Source organism: Aquarana catesbeiana, linkage group LG02 (genome assembly GCF_042186555.1).
Source record: "Aquarana catesbeiana isolate 2022-GZ linkage group LG02, ASM4218655v1, whole genome shotgun sequence".
NCBI lineage: Eukaryota > Metazoa > Chordata > Amphibia > Anura > Ranidae > Aquarana > Aquarana catesbeiana.
Window position 1 is genome coordinate 752,399,325 of NC_133325.1, and position 12,012 is coordinate 752,411,336.

A 12,012-nucleotide genomic window follows, 5' to 3' on the forward strand; every position below is an offset into this window, starting at 1 on the left:
ACGCTCCCAAAACACCCTGCTCATTGAAATCAATGGGCAGCGCTGCCGAAGCGCCTGCAAAGAGCTTTGACAGCTGTGCTTTGTGGGCGTTTTTAACCTCTTGTTAACACCTTCTTTGGAGTTAAAAGCGCCCCGCTACCGCCTGCACAGTGCCTGTAAAGTGCCGCTAAAATGAGCGCCACTTTACCGCTAGCGTGGGGCGGTGTTCAGTGTAAAAGTGGCCTTGAGGAACAAGCCATGTGATATTAGTGGAGGAAAAGTGGAGTTGCATAGTTAAAGGACTGCAGGTAAAAAAAAAAAATGAACCCAGTGGTGTTCAACCTGCGGCCCAAAGGCCACATGCCGCCCAAGATGGCAGTGAACGTGGCCCAACACAAAATTGTAAACTTACATAAAAATGTTGAATTTTTTTAAAAAATTGTTGTACAAATGCGTTTACACTTAGCGAACACATGTGACCAAAGAACATTTTGACAGTGTCTCTTTACTGGACTTTTATGTTTTATCTTCCCAAAGAAAAATATCCCACTCTTCACAATCATGCCTGATTCATGTCATCAGTTTTCAGCAGCACCTGTATGGATGAAGCACACAAAGGGCACAATAAGAAACAAAATATCTGATGAGCACCTTGAGAATTCATTAATAATTGTTACTACATTCAAGGAACCAGATATTGATGCATTAGCTAGTGTCAAATATCACACTAGTTTTATGTTGCTCTCCTTTACAACTAAAAATATTACAAAGAATTTAGTTTTACTACTCAGATAGGTACATTATCTATATCAGGGATTGTTAACTTGTTATCTGCCCGGCCCTTTTTCTGTTTATCAGCTCTATTTTATGTGCGGCTCAAGACCTCATTCCTCTTCTTCCAATGTGGCCTGGGAAGGTCAAATTGATGGAAACCGCTGCAATAACCCGTCTGGTGGTTTTATCATAATAGAATGCAAACTTGTTTTTTTGGTTTTTTTTGTGTTGGGTGGTTGGGCGGGTGTTTGTTTGTTTTTTTTCTTTCTCTCTTGCTTCGGGACAGTTTGTTTTGTGTGTGTGTAAATATATATATATATATATATATATATATATATATATATATATATATATATATATATATATATATATATATACTGTATATGTTCAGTTGTATGTTAATATGAAATTACTAATTATGTCTTGTTTGTAGATATACCAGATGTTTTATGATTCAAATATGGAGGATTAAGCCTTGAAGAAGCAGTAATGACCGCGAAAACATGTTGACAGATCCCATACAAGTCATGTGATATCATATTTGATATATGTGTGAAATGCTGTCTACATATATTTGGGCTTTAGTTGCCACTTTGTTTGTTTCTCGTTTATGAACACTATATATATATTAATAAATAATTTGTTTTTATCTCTATAATAATGATTGGTGTGTGTGTGTATATATATGTATATATATATATATATATATATATATATATATATATATATATATATATATATATATATAATATAGTAGCAGGCAGAAAAATTGGGACTTTATAGGTGCAAATCAATTGGAAGAATATCAAATATAATATATATTGAGGAGCAAAATAAGAATTCATACATTAAAAGAACAGGAAGGGGTTAGATACAGAAATGGCGAGAACAGTTGAATACAGTAACAGTAACACAGCAATAAAAGATGGACTTCCCAACATGTTTCGCCCATGTATCGAGCTTCCTCAGGGGATGCTGGTCACATGCCAAGTACAGTGCCTTCTATTAAAAAACACAAACAACTGAATGGATTAGGTTGGTTCAAAAGTTTATACAATCATTCACATTTAACATGATTCTTATGCATGTGCGTCTCCTCTGTCAGTGTACCGCTGCTTACCTATATCTCCTAGATCTCTCTCATATTTATATATATATATATATATATATATATATATATATATATATATATATATATATATATATATTTTTTTTTTTTTTTTTCTTAACCATGGGGACTACCATTTAAAAACCCATTCTCTTCAATACTTTTTTCATTTTAATATATATAGGGATGGTGCCGCCTAGGTGTGGAGTGTTTGGAATATGGATTTCCCTCTCCATTAGATCCTCACACTAACAAACTCCTAGAATGCAAACTTCAGCAATTTATTTAAAGGTTTCAATAATCAGGTGCATAGGTGTTGTTCAAACACCATGAGCATACAAAAGAAACTTGCACCAAACAGCATTGGGGTTGCTTTACTAAAACAGAAGAGTGCAAAATCTGGTGCAGCTCTGCATGGTTGCCAATCAGCCTCTAACTTCAACTTGTTCAATTAAAAGAGAAGTATGGTATTTTTTTATCCTATAATCATACTTATCTAGGTGGATGCTGCATCTGTCTCCCGGCGTCTCTACACTGAGAACCGAGCCATCGAACATCGCCGATGGTTTGGTTCTCTCACCTCCCCGAGCAGAGAGTTGCTGCCTGTTAGTCAGCATCTCTCCTGCTCTGATCCTCCATGCTCATTGGGACGCTGAGCTGTGGAGGGGGCGGGGAGCGGCCATCTCAGGCTCTCATTGGCTCACTGAGAGGCTGAGACTGCCCTCAGCTCAGGCACCTCGCGGATCCAGACTTCCGAAGTCGGGATGATGCGGGGCCTGGACTAATATTGGTGACGTCAGCAGAGAGCGGACTTCAGACCACTCTCCTGAAAACGAGTCACAGGAGTGCAAAACTAATTGCACTCCTGTGACCCATAGGAGAAGCCCAGCCTAATGAGCTCAGGCTAGACTTTTCCTTAACCACTTAAGGACCGAGCCTCTTTCTGAGATTTGGTGTTTACAAGTTAAAAACATTTTTTTTTGCTAGAAAACTACTTAGAAACCCCAAACATTATATATATATATTTTCTAACACCCTAGAGAATAAAATGGTGGTCATTGCAATACTTTCTGGCACACCGTATTTGCGCAGCGGTCTTACAAGCACACTTTTTTTGGAAAAAATTCACTTTTTTGAATTAAAAAACAGGACAATAGTAAAGTTAGCCCAATTTTTTATATTGTGAAAGATAATGTTACGCCGAGTAAATTGTTACCCAACATGTCTTGCTTCAAAATTGCGCCCGCTCATGGAATGGCGACCTTTAAAAATCTCCATGCGTGACGTTTAAAAGATTATACAGGTTGCATGTTTTAAGGTCTAGGGCTAGAATTATTGCTCTCGCTCTACTGATCGCGGCGGTACCTCACATGTGTGGTTTGAACACCGTTTTCATATGCGGGCGCTACTCATGTATGCGTTCGCTTCTGCACGCGAGCTCGGTGGAAGTGATAGAGGGATAAACTCATAAACCTGCTACTTCTCCTTTCACTGTTCAGTCACAGGCTGGGGAGGGACAGGGGCCTTTTACCCAGAGTTTCTGATCAGAAGTTTTATCCCAGTGCAGTGATGTGATTGGGCCCCATAGGATTCGTACTATTTACCATGTTATACAAGGACTGACCAATTTCAATCCATCTATGGCCATTCTTGTTCGAGAGGATCTAATGATCGACTCCTGTCATACGGAACTGTTGGTAAATTCTTGTTCGATCAGTGCATGCAGCCAGTTGGTATTTTGACAGCATAGGAGTCCCGCTGTCAGAATACAGTAACACCGCTTGTGTAGATGGGGAAATCCAATTCTCTGCACCTGCCTACAAGCCTCTGCTACAGCCCGTGGCTTGCTACAAAATGACAATGTTGCAGTCTGATCACTGGGGGGAGAGGAGACTAGGGAAATGCCACCAACTGCCTGCAGCAGACTAATGGCATTATCTAAGCCAGGGGTCTCCAAACTTTCTAAACAAAGGGCCAGTTTGATGTCTTTCAGATTTTAGAGGGGCCAGACTAGGGCTAGTGGAAGTAGAAAATGTGCTGGCGTCCAGTTGGAGTCAACTATGCCCTATCTTTGGTGTCAGTGGGAGGTATAATGGCCCATCTTTGGCATCAATGGAAGGAATTATGACCCATGGTTGGTTTTAATGGAAGGAACTGTGCCCCATCATTAGTGTCAATGGAAGGAATTTTGCCCCATTGCTGGTTTTAATGGAAGGAACTGTGCCCCATCATTAGTGTCAGTGGGAGGAATTATGCCCCATGGTTGGTTTTAATGGAAGGAACTGTGCTCTATCATTAGTGTCAATGGAAGGAATTATACCCTAACCTTAGTGTCAGTGGGAGCAATTGTGCCCCATTGTTGGTGTCAGTGGGAAGAATCGTGCCCTTTTTATGGTGTCAGTGGAAGGAATTATGCCCCATTGTTGGTGTCAGTGGATGGAAAAGTGCCCCAAGGGCCACCTAAAGGCAAGCAAAGAGCCGCATCTGGCCCCGGGGCCGCAGTTTGGAGACCACTGATCTAAGCCGAGGCACTTGTGTGGAGCTCAAGGATGGCTTTTTAATTATAACATATAGTACATTTTGTTTCTTATTGCTCTATATTGTGACAAGTTATGAAATTACTAATGCATACGTCCAAAGTTACTCAGCCGCAGCCTTCCCCCTTCAGTGTTACAAGACTCTCTTTCTTTGCTAGTGGCTTTGTGTAATTGTAGTGACAATGTAAAGAAAACATTGTCCAGAGTTTGCAGAATAATAGCTGACATTACTGCAAACACAAAGGTATTATCACATAATATTAGCACAAGGTGCCTTTCCTCTCCAAACATCTGCTCCCAGGATGGATTGTTATTGTAACTATGTGTTTCCTTACAGCCGCTCCCTGGGACATTGCGCGCCGCGCACCACACACACTGTTCTGGATCTGTTCTCAAGTCACTGCAGTCAGCTGCCCGTATGATGGCAATTAGGAGCAGTTAGTGTGCAGATGAGGCACGCAAGTGGCAGGTGGTGAGAATGGAGCTCAATTAACGAGCATGCACAGGATCTCTCCTTAATGAGCCCGGCCACCTTGTGGGAGGGGAAGAGATGAGTGACAGCATTAACTAGAGGAGGCAAGAAACTGCAAGGGCCACAGGCCAGGCAACAGGTAGTCTAATAACCTGTGATATCAAAAGGTCTAAAAACCTTAAAGCGAGATGCCAACTTAAGATTTTCTTTTTTTTTTTTCATTTAAAGCTGAACTCCAGGAATTAGACAATATCTAATCTTGCTTTACCCCCCTCCCTGCACTGCAAGAGTTAAATGCTCATTTAGCCCAAGGGGTGCAGGGATAAGGTGTAATCCTTACCTTAATCCTGGCCCCGGCAGGCTTCCTTCATTCACCTCTCTAAGGCACATTCACCTATGGTCACATGCTCACCTCCTTCAGAATTAAAAAAAATCATCTACTGAAATTCAGTTTGTGGCGCTCCCATGTAATATATTGGTTTTGCGGTGTTGATCTCCCCAGAATATGAAATCACAGCATTTCCCAAATACAAAAAGAGGGATTGGCCATGCAGATCAACACCTGCAAGTATTAACACCCCACTACTTGTTACAAAAATAAACCATTTTTTCAGTTTTACAAAAATTCACCGCCCATATGGTTCTCTACCATAAGGGTGAAGGAGAGAAAGCCATAGGAGTGTTTTATAGCCATCATACATCCATCCCAGTCCATCAAGAGCATCTGGTTGGGCCTCCACATCCCTTGAATGTGACATGCATACAAAAAACAGACAATGAATTTTACAATAATTCTGTCCACAAATGTGCACCTTAGATCCAAAATTGATTAAAACTACTTCACGTCTTGAAGAAATGAGCTAGACTTGAGAAATGCGTGGATAAATGGGATACCCCAAAAACTGATGTATATTGAAGAATTGATGCGAACCCATGAAGAATGGTCATTTGATATGTTCAGATGCTGTATTTTGGGAAGTACCTTAATGATACTGGAATAAAATTTAGTAAAATTCCCTCTTTTTGATCCCTTAAAATCGCATACCATCCCCTAAGTAAAGTTACTCGGATAGAACCAAGGCCACATTTAAAATACACTCTTAAGCCCCATACACACGATAGGACTTTGTACAAACTTTCCCTTGGATTTTTGTACAAAGGGCGTTGGCCATAAGTTTGTCTTGCATACAGACGGCAGGACTTTTCCAGCCAACTTTCACCAAATCACGTGGTTTTTCACCTCTTTACCACCACCCTTTGGCCAACTTCTGTATTGTTGTCTGATACTGTGTCAATCTCGCTACTTTTATCGGTAAGGTTTGCGAGCCGGGTTCACACTGGTGCGGGGATCCGACTTGGACTGTGTTTGGTATGAATCTTGAGGGGGAACTCCACGCCAAATTTTAAATAAAAAAACAGCATGGGTTCCCCTCCAGGGGCATACCAGGCCCTTAGATCTAGTATGGATTTTAAGGAGAACCCCCTACACCGAAAAAACGGTGTGGAGGTCCCCTCAGGATCCAAAATAAGACCATTAACCAAGCACACAGCCCGACCGGTTGGGAAAGGGGGTGGGGACAAGCGAGCGCCCTCCCTTGAGCCGTACCAGGCCACATGCCCTCAACATGGGGGGGTGGGTACTTTGGGGGAGGGGGCGCCCTGCGGCCCACCCCACCACAAAGCACCTTGTCCCCATGTTGATGAGGACAAGGGCCTTTTCCCGACAACCCTGGCCGTTGGTTGTCGGGGTCTGCGGGCGAGGGGCTTATCGGAATCCGGGAGCCCCCTTTAATAAGGTGGCCCCCAGATCCCGGCCCCCCACACTTTGTGAATGAGTATGGGGTACATCGTACCCCTACCCATTCACCTAGAGAAAAAAGTGTCAATAAAAAAACACAGTACACAGGTTTTTAAAGTCATTTATTAGGCAGCTCCAGGGGTCTTCTTCCGACTCCGGGGGTCTTCTTCCGACTTCGGGGGTCTCCCTGGCGTCTTCTCCCGTAGTCCGGATCTTCTGCCGGCTCCTCCGCTATCTTCTGCTGCTCTTTTGCTAGCGGTGGCCCGGACTTCTGGATCATCTTCTTCCCTCTTCTCTTCCAGAGATGTTGACACGATGCTCTCTCCAGCTGCAATGCTCTCTGAGCGATCCGCAATGGACTTATATAGGCGGTGACCCTGCCCCCTTATGAGGTCACAGTCCCGGGGTATGCTGGGACTGTGATCTCATAAGGGGGCGTGGTCATCGGATGACATGACCACGCCCCCTTATGACCTCACAGTCCCAGCATGCCCCGGGACTGTGATGTCATAGGGGGCGGGGCCACCACCTATATAAGTCATAGTGGAGCGCTCAGAGAGCATTCCAGCTGGAGAAAGCGTCGTGTCAACATCTCTGGAAGAGAAGAGGGAAGAAGACATCTCTGAAGACTGGGCTCCTCCGCTAGCAAAAGAGCGGCAAAAGAGCAGAAGATAGTGGAGGAGCCCAGCAGAAGGAAGAAGGCACCGGAGAAGAACCAGAGAACGCGGAGACGACACCAGAGAGAGGAAGAAGAGGCCTGAGAGACTCCCGAAGTCGGCAGAAGACCCCCAAAGTCGGAAGAAGACCCCCAGAGCTGCCTAATAAATTACTTTAAAAACCTGTGTACTGTGTTTTTTTATTGACACTTTTTTCCCTAGGTGAATGGGTAGGGGTATGATGTACCCCATACTCATTCACAAAGGGTGGGGGGCCGGGATCTGGGGGCCACTTATTAAAGGGGGCTCCCGGTTTCCGATAAGCCCCCCGCCCGCAGACCCCGACAACCAACGGCCAGGGTTGTCGGGAAGAGGCCCTTGTCCTCATCAACATGGGGACAAGGTGCTTTGGGGTGGGGGGCCGCAGGGCGCCCCCTCCCCAAAGCACCCACCCCCATGTTGAGGGCATGCGGCCTGGTACGGCTCAGGAGGGGGGGCGCTCGCTCGTCCCCACCCCCTTTCCTGACCAGCTGGGCTGCGTGCTCGGATAAGGGTCTGGTATGGATTCGGGGGGGACCCCCACGCTGTTTTTTCGGTGTAGGGGGTTCCCCTTAAAATCCATACCAGACCTAAGGGCCTGGTATGCCCCCAGAGGCCAGAGGGGAATTCCCTCTCGCGCTCGCCGCAATAGGAAAATGTGTTTTTCCTATTGCAGCCAGCGTGAGATGTACAGTACCCTGTCGCCGAGAACTAGCGCGATGGGTTTGCGCTGGAAACCTTCTCGTGGCCACATACTGTAGTTTGTACAAAAGTCCGATGCTTTTGTGTACACACGATCAGACTTTGCTCCATCGGACTTTTGTTGCCGGAAAGTTTGTCCGTTCGCACAGCCAACAAAAGTCCGATGGAAACAGAAAAAGTTTGTCCAATGGATCATACACACGGTTGGATGTTGCTCCAAAACAGCTAATTTGCTTGTTTGTTGTCAAAAAGTCCGATCGTGTGTACGGGCCTTTAGACAGGTATCTGCTCCCCCCTCCCCCTGAAATGTGCCAAATGTGACTCGGGGGGGGGGGGGGGGACCGGAAAAGCGGACGTTCCATTTTTGGGTGGAACTCCGCTTTAAACACTTATACTTGAAAAGTTTAGTGTCAGAACACAAAAAGAAAAGACTTGCCCGATATCAGAGCTGGTTCCCAAAGCCACCAAGATAGGGAAATTCTGATCCATGGTGTCATATGCATGGTGTCAGTGTTTTATGCTTCAGGTTCCTTGAATGAAGTGAGCACATGGGACTGGCTCACCATACACATTACAATCTGAGCATACAGTCTCTGTACAATCAACTTTAGATCTACAAAGATGAAATATAAGGACCTACCTAAGTAACAGTTTTTTATTCAATCAGACAGCACTACATACTTGTTGTTGGAGCTAAACAAGATTGGAATGTATGTGGTGAACTTTTGAAGGTCACCATCAACCCCACAATTTTATTGTGTCTCTGGTGCTTTTCCCCACACATTCTCTTCTCTGTGATCTAGCGCTGCTTCTCTTGCAGGGTTGAATAATGGCCAGTGTCATTCAACCCACTTCTTGTGAGCCCAGGGTGCCAGCGTCCTGGCACTGTGGGCTCACAAGAGATTTCTGTAAAGAATGATGCCGTGTCATTACAGCAGCATTCCGGACCCACCCAAGAAGACTCATGATGTCATTTAACTTGACCGAAGAAGACAGGACAAAAAGGAAGTATGCAGGAGGGGCTGCTTTAGGGGAAGGTGGAGAGGTGACCAAACCTGAAGTTCGGCTTCACAGTGTATGCCTAGCCAAAACTTTTTCCTGTTTTTTTAGTTTGTTTTTTTTTAGTTTTTGGTTTTCAGCTCCAGCTGCTTTTCATAGCTGTCTTTGTCCCCACTGAGTGGATTCACTATTCCCTTCTCGAATTGCCCCGGTGACCATTGCTACCGAGGCAAAAAATTAGGGAAAATCCAAAATTTTAGAGCAGTTAATAGAATACTAGGACAGGAGAAATCTTCCAATAAGGACTCTTGAACCATATTTAACAGGAATTGCCCTCACTTTTTAGAGATTTCATCTTACTTCCTGTAGTGTCGGGAAATATGAAGGGAAATCTCCCCAGTGTGACACAGCAAACAATAACTCTAGGAGTGCACGAAGGAGAGTGCCAAAAGCAGAATGTATAAAGTCCAGATTCAGTTTGACTTAGGCTCTTATGTTATAAAAAGCCAACACTTTTTGGGGTTCAAAGAGTCTGTTCTGCTTCACTTTCATGGAATTTTTATGTGTTGTATTGAACTACATCAGGTTATGTTTTTCTAATGTATGCTGACCTCTGGTGGGTCTAGTTTTGGGCCACTGCAACTGTTCACTATGTGATTTTGGTGTCTTCTTCTGTCCTCCCTTCCTGTTTAATGTTTGTTATTTTAGTCCTAGCTGGGCCCTCCTAGTTTCTTCCATGTTCCCTCGGTCAGTGTTAGTTATTCACAAAGACAGGGCTCAGGAAAGTCATTGTATTCTTACACTTCAAAAGACTGGAAAAAATTGTCTGCATTGCAATTAGTGGAAGTAAAATTGGGTTCAACTTCTGTGTCTTATTGAAGAGTTAAGCTGCCTGTGGGTGGTGTTAAGTCAGCAGGTGACCATACTGTCCAGATAGGCTAGGTCTAAAGAGGCATGTTAATGCAGAAAGTGGCATTTGAAACAGTACAGGGCATCTCTTCATCAGGGCTACAAATAACACATTAAAGATTATGATCAGTATACAGTATTGCCCAGCTGGGCGGGACAAGGGGTGGGCAAGAGGGGAGGCTACCCTGGGCGCAACAGTGCATTGCAGGGATGTGGGTGCCCTGACCCTAACCCTAAGGGGGGGCGCAGTTTGGCATCTTTGCCCTGGCTGCTGGATGGCCTCGTCCTGGCACTGTTGACCAGTATGGTAGTGGTATAGGATATCGAGTGTAAATATGTAGGACTAAAAAATACAACATTAAGAAGTCAAGTAATGGAAAGAAACTGACAGAGGAGCTAACCCTTTTTTACTCTGTCCAAAACAAAAAAAAATAGATGTACAGTGGAACCTTGGTTTACGAGTAACGCGGTTAACGAGCCTTTTGATAGACGAGCAACTTTTTTTGCTCGTAATCCAAGGTTCCACTGTACATGCACCTTGTTTTGTCTCAAAGTAACCAATGGGAAGACTCCAATTACTTGTGCGCGGTTTGTGAGTGTTGTCTCGCGAACAAGCAGGATTCATGCCACTGGGGTGTGCAGTACCGCATTTGGCCAGAGGTGCGGGGGCGCCGGTGACACTCGGAACAGTTCGGAGCCGTTCGGAAATACTCGGAAACACTTGGAAGCTTTCCGGCGCCCCCCCACCTCTGGCCAAATGCGGTATTGTATGCAATAGAAGTCAATGCGGAACAAATTATCTTAGTTTTCATTGACTTCTATGGGGAAACTCGCTATTATGCTCGTAATCCAAGGTTCCACTGTACATGCACCTTGTTTTGTCTCAAAGTAACCAATGGGAAGACTCCGCTACTTCAGTCGCTTTAAAATAAACATGAAATACGTGGACTGTCATTGCCGGTTTTCTTGCTGCCATGCCATTCCCAAGTATGGCATGTTTATAGTCACTGATCAGGATATGTGGAGAGAAGGAGCTATGGCTTATCTCATGCTTGTTTTAGTGGTTCAAAGTCATGAGATCAGAATGACAGCCAGGTAAGTAGCTTTTCTCAGAGGAAGGTCAGTAATGGCAGACCACTTATATGTCTAGTGACAGGTTTCCTTTAATGACTTAGTCCTTACCAAACAAGTGGATTTAGTAAAAACTCACAGACTGACAACTGTTTTTCGCTGCGCTAGCTGTTTAAAGTTATACTAATAAATTCATAAATCATAAAGTGCAGTCTTGATAAATATACACCAATGGACCCATACAATTATCAGGTGCAATCTCAATACAGTGCAATGAAACAAATTCCATATGTAACATGTAGCAAAAGTGCATCAAATGAAACAGTGCTTCTGCAATAAAGTGTCGTGAAAAGTCCACCCAATCACAAGTGCTCCATGCATTCCCAAAGCTAATAACACTGTGGAGGTGCTTTACTAAAATTGGATCGCTCAGAATCTGGTACAGCTCTACATAGAAACCAATCAGCTTCCAGATTTTATTGTCAAAGCTTAACCACTTGCCGACCGCCGCACACACATATATGTCGGAGAATGGCTCGTAAAGGCAAATGGGTACCTGTACGTCCCTTTGAATTTGCCGGCTTGCAGGCGCGCACACCGTGGGAGCGTGTCTGCAGGTCCCGCGAACTCGATGTTCGCCAGCGGCCCGCTATCGTGAGACGGAGAGGCAGAACAGGGAGATGCCTATATAAACAAGGCATTTCCCTGTTCTGCCTAGCAACATGGCAGGGATCTACTCCTCCCTGTCATCAGGAGCAGTGATCTGTCATGTTCTAGTGAGCCCATCCCCCCTACAGTTAGAATCACTCCCAAAGACACACTTAACCCCCTAGTGTTTAACCCCTTCCCTGCCAGTGTCATTTACACAGTAATCAGTGCATTTTTACAGCACTGATCGCTGTATAAATGACAATGGTTCCAAAAATGTGTCAAAAGTGTCCGATGTGTCCGCCATAATGTCGCAGTCC

At 44.4% G+C, this 12,012-nt stretch overlaps 1 long non-coding RNA gene across 1 annotated transcript in view; it reads right to left on the reverse strand.

Moving 5' to 3' along the window:
- Positions 1 to 242: 242 nt before the first annotated feature.
- The window catches only part of LOC141130097 (uncharacterized), a 49,413-nt gene continuing 37,643 nt past the window's right edge, over positions 243 to 12,012 (reverse strand). The window contains exon 3 of the long non-coding RNA XR_012241990.1: positions 243 to 574. This is a non-coding gene — a long non-coding RNA (uncharacterized lncRNA). The remainder of the gene's footprint in view (positions 575 to 12,012) is intronic.